This window comes from Phycodurus eques, chromosome 8, assembly GCF_024500275.1.
Source record: "Phycodurus eques isolate BA_2022a chromosome 8, UOR_Pequ_1.1, whole genome shotgun sequence".
Lineage (NCBI taxonomy): Eukaryota > Metazoa > Chordata > Actinopteri > Syngnathiformes > Syngnathidae > Phycodurus > Phycodurus eques.
In genome coordinates, this window is record NC_084532.1 from 7,950,808 (window position 1) to 7,962,306 (window position 11,499).

The following is an 11,499-nucleotide window of genomic DNA, read 5'->3' on the forward strand; positions in this document are numbered from 1 at the left end:
TCTTTTGCCGAGTTATAAAAGCCATTCTTACTGTGCCCTCAGCTGATGCGTGTCGTTCACCGGTCAGAGCGTCCTTTCTATTCGAAATCCAGGTGGCGTCTGCGGCTGTGAAGCGGCCGCAGCAGTCGGTGCACGCATCCGAGCCTCGGTGGCTCGCCGAGTCCGAGAGCGGCTCCGATTTCTGTCTCCGCGTCCTGCACCAGCACCGGGCGGACTTTCCCCGGTCTGCTGCAGGAGTGGCAGAGCGAGACGGCACGGGACGCCGGTGGGAGGGGACACGGACGGGTGGATGGAGTTCTCCGTGGGGGGGCAGGAGCCTGTGTCTACCTCGCTACCTCTCCGTCATTTGCAATTCCCACAGCAGCAGTGTTCGAAACCTTTCGGTACCCACGAGGACATGCTGGCTGCCATTTGGAAATGTAATTGATTACAACGCATTTGATACATTGGATCTTATTGTTCCATTGTTACATTAGAATCTACGTTTATTTGACAAAACGTGAGGGATATTGTCAGTTCTCATCGCTAGGAGAATTCAGACATGTTTTTAGTGTACTGTATGTTGTGTGTAATTTGTATAACTAATCATGGTGTCAAAGGTTTTACACTTTTACTGTAGAAAAATGAATTCCACATTGGGTTTGGTGCCTTGCATTACAGCACGTCGGAGGCTCACTCCTGCATCAATCCCAATTTCTTTCATATTCGGATCCGTAAGAGTTGATCTGACAGTGTCAGTATCGACTTTGCGAAGCCACAACGTTTGACACGGCTCGTGTATTTGCAGTCATTAGATTGTGTCTACTTAACTAATTTCCAGTATCCTGCATGTGCTGTACAGTGCTCATCTCGAGTTCGATGTCTGATATTCCTTGAAAACCCCTCAAGTGCCACTTTACTACCTGTATCTGATGTCCAAACCAGTGAGCAAACATTTCCTGTAAAGACACAGATTTTCGTTTTATTACTGCCAAACAAACTAAGACGGAATATTAATGATGTACTCTAGTGTACAGTAGACGAGTGGAAATGAGCAGAGGTGCCAGCAAAGTGAACAAAAAGGGACCAGTCTAAGGCTTGATCCCAAACCAGTGGCCAGTCCGTGGTGGACCCTGCCTCTCATCCAAAGCCCCCCACCCTAATGAGGATAAGCGCTGTAGAAAATGGACAGATGATGGGCAGATAAGCTAATTAATTCATCCTTATGTATAGAATTGACCATAAAGGCGCAGAGGATCATGCAGAAGAAGAAACAAACATCATGGTGTTGGTCTTAATACCAGTCATTTATTTGATCAGTTTGGATCAAATTTAATATTGTCCTCAACAGCATGCTGCCTCTTCCGTTGTTTCTTCACATTCAATATTTCCATTCCCATCAGGGCCACCGTCCAAATTTAGATCAAGTGTTTCATTCACAGCTAATCGTTTACTCATTGAAGTGTTACCACAGGATGCCTCGTGCACAGACGAGTATTATTTATAGATCCAAGCCAGAAGAACTTGTGAGTGTGATTGTGTTGATTGGATGCAATAGTGTGACCAGTATGTGAGAGATAAGTGTGTATACACCCTGTTCTCTTAATGGTTCACACATACGTTGATTAGCGTGCTTTCTGTGTCTTCTTGGTTGTCAAATTGTCATCTGTTTCTATTAATTCATATTTACCACAGGGGCTTAAAAAAAAACTGTTTTCGGCAGCCCTAGCGTGAATATGTATTAATAATGTCACAGTTATTTGTTTCCATTTGTGAACCTCTATCACAGATGACAGCACATTCAGTGTACAGCAATTCAAAAAATAATAATAATAATTCAAAACATAGCATAACAGTTGATAACATCTGGCAGCCCATTGAGTTCAAATAAGACCTTGGGACCTGAAATTACCTATATTTTCACCAAACCTTCTCCATAGTGGGGAAAGGAAGTTTGTGCTGGCCATTGCAATGTTTTATCAACTATAAAGTGATAAGTAACAAAAGGGTTGCCATGCAAAGTGATACATTGTCCATCCATCCATCCATCCATCCATTTTCTGAGCTGCTTATCCTCAACAGGGTCGCACGAGTGCTGGAGCCTATCCCAGCTATCATCGGGCCGGAGGCGGGGTACACCCTGAACTGGTTGCCAGCCAATGGCAGGGCACATATAAACAAACAACCATCCGCACTCACATTCACACCTACGGGCAATTTAGTCGTGCCGCCTGTGATCCATTGCTCCACCTCAACGGCTGTTCACTGTGTTGCATTTAATGTGTGGCTATGTGCAAGTCAGGCAGCCATGCTCTGGTTTAGAAGCAATGCCTTAATGTCTGTGCTCCTGAAATATTGCAGGAAATTGTCATTTCTGACCAGGTACAAAATAGTCAAATACTCATGATAATGTGTGCACAAGATGTTTAAAATGGAACCCTTAAAGTAAAACACAATGTGTTCCTGGATGCTGGTCAACCTCAGATTTTTTGTATTTGTACATTTTGCCCAGAAGAAATAATGGGAATAGGCATTGAGAACTGGGGCCCTATTTTCGTGAGCAGTGTAAATCCGGCGCAGCAGCGGCACGACTGTGCACCAAAGCTGGATCAGGAACCTTTTTTTTATTATGCAGGGCTTTGACTAGAACACAAAACAACAAATTTAGCAAATAATGGCGAGTAGGTCAGGGTTGGTAATTTCGTAGACCAGCTCAGCCTGGCAGATCCGATAGTGGGCGGGATGGGATGTTTACAGCCGACTTCATTTGCCGCCATTCAAAGCGGTTCCTGTCATTCCCTTTAGATGTGCAGTGTCAGTTTTGATGGAGACTTCTCTGTGTGGAAGAGGATGATGCATAATCGCAGCGGTTCATGCGTGAGTGGAGCATTGTCACTGCTTTTGGCTGCTATGGCAACAGACAATGTGAGCGGGTACCCTTATTAAATACAGAATGAGCCGGTGATAACCACTGGCACTTTAAATATGTCCGTGGACCTGTGTGTTTGCCTGTGCCCCGATCAAATTCACCAAAATCATGTTGGACCAGCGGTCTACCTTGCACCAAAACCTGGACATGGTCTGAGCAGGTGTAAGTTTGGATCGACTTTCTGCCTTTAAGGACACGCCCTCGCTGCACCGGTTGTGTATTTTTATTTCCAAACATTGTATTTATCAATGAGCAATCTCATTGGCCTTAAGCGGTGTACACTTTTACCGTTTTTTTTTTTTTACATCTTAACCTTTGTGTTGTAGGTGGGTGGGCGGAGTCTCCCGCAATGCAGCTGCTGGTGATTTTTGTCATTAGCAGTGTATTTAAGCGTGAGAGACGCAGGAGGAAAACGCCGAGAAATTGTACTTTGCTTGTCGCCATTGCCTTGCCAGCTTTGTTAGTCTCACGCATTTCAACATTCATTCTGTCCTGCCAGTAGTGTTTTCCTGTTCTTGTTTCTCTTCTTTGTGTAGGTTAGAGTTTGTTCTCGCAGTTACTTTTAATGTTTTCCCCCTGTGGCTTCCCATCAACTGTCCTTATTTAAGTACCTGTCCCCGAGATGCTTTTCACTTTGACCTTCTGTCAAATCACTTTCTGTTAATAGTCGTTTTTTCACGTCAGTGTGGTTCCTTTGTTGTATAAAGTCTGTAAACCTGCATCTTCTGTTGTGTTGCTTTGTGGTCCAAATATATTGTTTGATGTAGCTGTAACAATAAAAGAGAGAACTGGCTTGATCAAACTCTGAGTTAACCAAACACATAAGGATTTGCAATCGGAAATATGTAAACGTTTCAACAGTTACATTTTGGGCCAGGACTGTTTACAAGAGCTCAGAAGAAGGAAAAAATCACTATTAACACAATCCACACCACAGGACATTGGTCAGGATAATCTTTCAGAGACATCCAAGGGGCCTTTGCTGACTTTGATTGGAAGGGGCCCGAAATGCTCAAATTCGGCCATTTGTCTGTATGCATGTACCCCAATCAGGGGCAAAAGGACATGTAATGTATTAAGATCCTGTAGACAGCAATACAGTATATTGAAGAGTGAAGGCTACCTCTCTCAACAACACAAGTCGCAGTGACTTGTTTTTCACCATATTCCTGCTCCAAACCACAATTTCTCTCCTTGGGCACTCCCTCCGGCAGCAAAACTCCATCTGTGTTTATTACACCTCGAACTCCTTTTCTGAAAATGGGGAGTGCCCTTGTGAACAGATGCACGGCAATCTGTTAATTCTGGTAGCGACACTGAAATGGGGTTGAGGAGTACATTTACCCTTCTCAAAAGTATTGAATTTGACTCTGAAATTATGTACAAAATGTCAGTTGTAGGTAAACATTTTGAGCTTTGAAGTTATTTATTGAAGGAATATGCTGTGGGCAGTCTTAGGAAAGTTCATTTTCTATGCGAACTGGTTTAAAGTTCAGTTGACCGTTCCAAAAATGAATTAATTCAGTACATATTTCATAATTTAAAATTTTTAACAAAGTTCATTGTTCCAAAACTGAAGTAGTTAATAGTTCTTTTTTTTTCCCAATATGTGATATATCACCCTCAAAATACTGGCATTTAATTTCCCCATTGTTGCAACCCATTCGGTCCACAACAGTAGCCAGCTGCAGCTTTCACCCTACAATCTCAAAAACATGAGAAAAAAAACTTGTTGCTTAAATTATCTTTTTTTAAATGAGGAATTAAAACAAAAACAGGGCCTTAATGTGCAAACAAAATCATGCAACACTGTATGACAGCAATAATGGTGAAAAGACTGATAACTTTGCATTCCTTGCACCTCGAGCTGACTATATTGACTCAGCTATTCTTATATTACAAAAATCCATATTACGACTGTGTGATGGTAAAGTGTTTTAACTAAAGCATTCTGATACAAATAATGATTTTTCACAATTACGTACTGCATTCTGTACCCTCTGAATTGTCATCAGGGGGGCCATAATCTCCTCGTTATGGCCCCCCTGCTCATGCGTACACACAAACCCCCACAATAATCCTCCCTTGTCACAACCCCAAAAACATATTATCAGGAAAACGCTACACAGTGTGCCCCCACTATTCGCTGTGAATAGTGGAAATCCGTGGGTAATTGACGCCGCTCTAAAATGATTTATAGTTGCCTATAGATGCCGTAAGATACTCACTTCACCAAAGTTAATTGGGACTAAGGTGTCATGAGAGGGCACCGAAGTAAGACTTTTGTATTACACAGGGCTTTGACCTGAGCATAAAACAGCGTACTGCAGAAAACTCCAGAAATCAAAGTAAGTGAATGAACAAGATCGTTCTGTTTTAAACTATAGACCTGAAAGGCTCTTCTTCTTTGCACCACCTTTCAACCACCATTATTTTATCAAAATTATCTGCACAATAATGTCTGTTTGCTGAAGTGCCAGAGGTAAGATGCCATTCATGTTTGTCTCTTGAGCACCTAGCTTGAGCCAGGAAGGGGAATGAGCTTATCTGATTTCAAACAACAAAATAGTTGGTCACACATCTGCTACCTGAAGACAGCACCTTAAATTGCATGTTCGGCTTTAAACGTCCCATGCTATCAGATTTTTTTTTAAAAAGAAAACATTTTAAAATATATTTCTTTGGTCGAAAATGCCCAGAAAGTCCTTTTTTTGTCAAGCTATTCTAGTCATTCAAATGTGACATGTAAATGAGCTTTGCTCTGATTTTATCTCTCAAAAATACACACACTTTCAGTATATGTATTTTAATCATTTCATATATTAGCATACAAATAGTTTTCTCTCATTTTTTTTATTTGTGTCTGCATAAAAATGTATATATATTTTGTGATGTACGAAAACAAGTCTCATGCTAACACTCAGTAAGCCAGTACAAAATCAGACCCGTGATCAAATGAAAAGGAAATGTAAGCAGGGGTATCCAAATAGATTCTAATTAGAGGGAGCCACAAACCAATCTAGCAACAGAACAGCTGCTGCACTCCAAGCGAATCTTTATTCATGTATGGGTGGTGAAATTACAAATTTGCACACACGCACACAAAACAAACAGGGCCTATCGCACTCAAGACAGCATTTTCTATCTATGGACAGTACATTACATCCCCGTGGTTATGGTGAGAATTTGTTTATGCATGGTTTCATTGGGAAGTCAAGAATTCAGTTGGTTTTGCATGTCCTACCTTTCGACAGCGCCCATTCGTGAATGTTCTTGATTTCGTCGAAGCACGAGCTTGCATGGTTATACTGCATTGCACTGTATGTGCGGCAAAGCTTGCAGAGAACAGCAGTGACACATCAATAGGGGTCCCGATTTCACAGCACCCCTGATGAAATCCCAAGCTACCACCCCTAGCCCTCACAACACACAGTCTTTGTGAACTAGTACAGAGAACTTTGTTGCAAAGGATCGGATTTCTAAAACTTGTGAGGGATGGGCAAAGTTTGGGACAATATTGACGCAGTGTATTGAGCTGGTCTGTGCAAACGTGTTTCATTGCTTAAAGAGGCTGATTTAATGGACTTCTTAATGCCAGAATCAATTTGAACTTTATCAGGGATTCGTCTGTGCTCATGATCTCCCCTTTTGGTCACTTTTTACACAATGCTGAGTTTTAGAATACATTCACTTTCTTTGTAATGTATTTTTGGTTGGACGATTCAGCGAGTTAGGAGCAAGCCAATTAGGATTGCAAATAAGTTCAAAATGAATCTCTACATACAGTACATTTTCTCTTCTTCTTGGGCAATTATTCAGTGTGACCATTCAAGTCTACAAAGGCAGCTCAGCCACATCAGTTTTCAAGATATTTGACGATGACTCACTGAGCACAAACAAGGAGAAAATGTTATGGAGAATTTTAAAAAAGGCTTGTGCTAATGTAATTGATGATTCAGCAAGCTATCAGGAGGGTCCTGTGCCATTCACTTTTTCAACGCTTGACATCGCCCCTCCCCTTAGCAGCTTAGTTTGACAGACGAGACAACGACATCATAATTACCACATCTTTGATTACTGCTCTTCTCAGGAAAAAGGGAAATAATGCAAAACCTCCAATTAGCTCTCAGTCATTTAAAAACAGGGATGTTACATACCTCATATGCGTCCACTTCAGCGATGTCTTATATTTAAACATTGGGAGTATTCCCATATATATAGTAGGTTCAGCAACTGGATGTCACACAAACACTTTATGAAGAAAAGTCTTCTTTATTTGCTGAATGTTTTTGTCATGTCCAGAGGCTATCTGATATTTTTACAACTCAGCTTCATCTGGTCTATGTCCATAGCTCATACTCAATGTTCTACAATTGGCTTCTGGACTGTGGTTTGGTAAATGCCCAGGTCAAAGTTCAAGTCATGTTGTTTTATATATATATATATATAGCTTCTAGGTTAGACTCCTTAGCTAAACCGAAATACTGTACAAGTCTCAGTGGCATTTCTATCTACAGTAGAAATTGTGCATCACTAACCACTTCAGTATTCTACAGCCTACACTACAGACAGTGTACAGTATATTGAAATTCCAACATATCTTCCAACAGTACGGCAAAACCATGTTTATTTAAACACAATTCAGCAGAATCCCCATTCTGTAATAAATATAAAATGTGTGAAAGAAAGAAACGGCACCACTTGGTGCAGAACTGACCCCAGCCTTTATTACAGAATAAATTCTGAGGATAAACAGCTGCTGAATTGAATTTAATCCACTATAGCTCATGGATGATTTTAAATCCAGGCCATAAATTTGGTTTGGAAAAACAATTTGGATTTTCTTCAGTTTCAGAGTTGTATTTTTTCTCTCTCCCTATTTTCAAGCCTATTTTTCAGTTCCAAATCACATTTTTCATGCTCAAACTTTTAACACGGCTTTGGCGTCAGGGAGGTAAAGTCACAACAACTGCCCCAGACCTGCATTCAGAGCACATGTAGGAAAGAGAGCCCGCTGAGTAAATGTTTCCTTGTTGCCAAATTTCTCACCCAATCAACAAAAGCTGAAAATGGACATCATTACTCAACTGCAGAGACAATTTGTGACTAACACACGCCATATTTAATTGATGTCTCCATGAAATGACAACAGGAAAGAACATTTCTCCAAACACTTCTCCATAATTTGCCTTTAATACAAATGACATACTCAAATCTCTGTAAAAGAATGTGATGGTTGATGTGTCAAGGACTGCGCTACGCTCTAACAAGAGCAGTACAGGGAGAAAACTTTTCAAATAAATTTGAACATTTGATCATATGTCATAATCATCAGTAGAACATCATTTCCTTTTTGTGAACTTTATTTCAATTTCATTTTTGTACATTTCTATGGACTACAAAGCTAGCTCCTTTTAAAAAAATACATTTTAGATGCTTGCAGGGCCTTAGTAATATTGTCCATCGGTTTATCAATTAAAAAATTGCTTTCTCATTATTTTTTGGGGTTTTGGATAATTAATGTGACTTGGGGGGCTTTCTATTTAGGCTAACATATTCATCTTGACTATCCAGGTTTTAGTCAAAACAAAAAAGGGTGAGCAGATCAATAAGCCAAGTCTAATTTGACTTAAGGTGTCGACTGCTGATGCGTAGACAACCATGAAAAACGAAAGGAGCGCAATGAAGTGGTTACAGTGGTGGTAAAAATTGGATAGCTTAATCCTTATAAGTATGCTCTGTGCAACATGTACCTGGTAAAAGATTTAAAAAGTGTTCAGTACAAAAAGCAGAAGAAGCTCAAAGGAGGTAGCTTTGAGATAGAGAAACACAATTTGCTGCCTGGTAATCATGAAGATAGGGAGAGGGAAGATAAATGACTGGACAAAGAGTCAGTGAGGAAGGTAATTATTTAGAGGGGTGGACTGAAGGTGGGAGTTAGAGGATGAAGAGGAGTGGGCAAATGAGAAAATGACAGATTGAAGCAAAGATGAGGAAAACAACGGGCGAAAAAGGTGAAAAGGGACAAATGGACGTTCAGAGGCAGAGAAAGAGGGTGGAAGAAATAAGAGAACCAACAATCACATCATTGATCCCTGCCTTTACTTCACACAAACAACAGTACATGCCCAGTTGTTGTACTCGTGCTTCGTCCGCAATCCGAGAATACGATCACAAAAGTCCACCTCGACAGTCCGTATAGTTTTCAGATACTGTAGAACAAGTGACGAGGGCGTGCAATCTCGTTACTTTTAAAAAAATGAATGAAATTTACTCGCTGTTGTGTGAGAGTTAGTAGAGAATAGAAAGGCTTAGTATGGTCAGATGGACTAATTGGCTGCCAGGTAAGAAGTAGCAGTCTGTACACCTGTTTTTTATCGGCTCTACTTGTGATCCAGTGCCATGCCTTCCAGGAGAAGTGCTGACTGGGGTTTAAAGAACCAAAGCGTAGGTGCTAAGAAAAGTGGACAAATGGTGATTGAACTATCTGAGGGAATCCGAAGTCCTGAAAAAATAGATACAGAGTAAACTCAGATAATCTGAACTAAGGTTCTTTTTTCAGTCAGGTTGAAGATAGATAGGGAAATGTTTCCTTTAGAACCCCTAAAAACGCCAATTTTATCCAAATTTACTTGGGGTGGGGGGAAAAAAACCGTTAAGTCGCACAAAATGTTGGTGCAAATCTCAAGCATTCTGCAAGTTTCCATCCATCCATCCATTTTCTGAGCCGCTTCTCCTCACTAGGGTCGCGGGCATGCTGGAGCCTATCCCAGCTGTCATCGGGCAGGAGGCGGGGTACACCCTGAACTGGTTGCCAGCCAATCACAGGGCACATACAAACAAACAACCATTCGCACTCACATTCACACCTACGGGCAATTAAGAGTCTCCAATTAATGCATGTTTTTGGGATGTGGGAGGAAACCGGAGTGCCCGGAGAAAACCCACGCAGGCACGGGGAGAACATGCAAACTCCACACAGGCGGGGCCGGGGATTGAACCCGGGTCTTCAGAACTGTGAGGCTGACGGTCTAACCAGTCGCCCACCGTGCCGCCATTCTTCAAGTTTATTATTATTTTTTTTTCTTTGGCTGTTTGTGGCTTTTATGGCAACATGCATTCCAAAAGAAGAAATATTGAAACAAGAATGTGAGTCGAAAGAAAATATAAAATATATGTGCATTTACTGCACACAAAGTAAGCATACTCACATTCAGACTCCAGTACTTTTTTCCACCGTCACCATATGGTTGACCACTCTGGTATACGCAACCGGATGAGATTGGACAAATTGGAAACGAGAGCATGGGGAATGTGGGGATTTTGCTACCCATATATATATATATATATATGGGTAGCAAAAAAAATAAAATATATATATATATATATATATATATATATATATATATATACTGTATTTATAAAATGGTGACGTGTGATAACTGTGTGGATTGAAACTGTTTTTGAGTTTCACTTTTTGAAGTGAACTACTGAAACGCTGGTTAATCCTTCACTTTTATGAGAAACATCAAAGTTAAAATGTTACTTCAAACATTGCTTGACCATGAAACATATTAATCCATCAAATTCATTGAATTACAGTAATTTAGGTTCCAAACAAATCAGAAATGGACAAGTGTCCCACATAGGATTGTGATGGACTTTAACAATTAAAGTGTAGCTCTTAATTCACATATAATTTCCGCAATATTCAAGAGAAATGCAGGCATGTACTTTTGTGTTCTCATAGTGTTCAATCATAAATCATAAGTTTAAGATGAAAAACATCAACCCCATAAATTAACTGACTAACCTACCTAGGCCTACTGTGATTTGTAGCCATTTTTGCATTAGATATTTAGCTGGTGGTGAGGTTTATATGCAAAACTTTCAATCTTTTTTTCTTCCTGTCCTGTTCCTTTGCTCTGGCATCCATCCATCCATTTTGTACCGCTTATCCGGGTCGGGTCGCGGGGGCAGTAGCTTTAGCAGGGACGCCCAGACTTCCCTCTCCCCAGCCACTTCATCCAGCTCTTCCAGGGGGATCCCGAGGCGTTCCCAGGCCAGCCGAAGGACGTAGTCTCTCCAGCTTGTCCTGGGTCGTCCCCGGGGTCTCCTCCCGGTGGGACATGCCCGGAACACCTCACCAGGGAGGCGTCCGGGAGGCATCCGAATCAGATGCCCCAGCCACCTCATCTGGCTCCTCTCAATGAGGAGGAGCAGCGGCTCTACTCTGAGATCCTCCCGGATGACCGAGCTTCTCACCCTATCTCTAAGGGAGAGCCCGGACACCCTGTGGAGGAAACTAATTTCGGCCGCTTGTATCCGGGATCTTGTTCTTTCGGTCATGACCCACAGCTCATGATCATAGGTGAGGGTAGGAACGAAGATCGACCGGTAAATTGAGAGCTTCGCTTTTCGGCTTAGCTCCTTCTTTACCACAACGGACCGATACAAAGTCCGCATCACTGCAGACGCTGCACCGATCCGCCTGTCGATCTCCCGTTCCATTCTTCCCTCACTCGTAAACAAGACCCCAAGATACTTGAACTCCTCCACTTGGGGCAGGATCTCATCCCCGACCTGGAGAG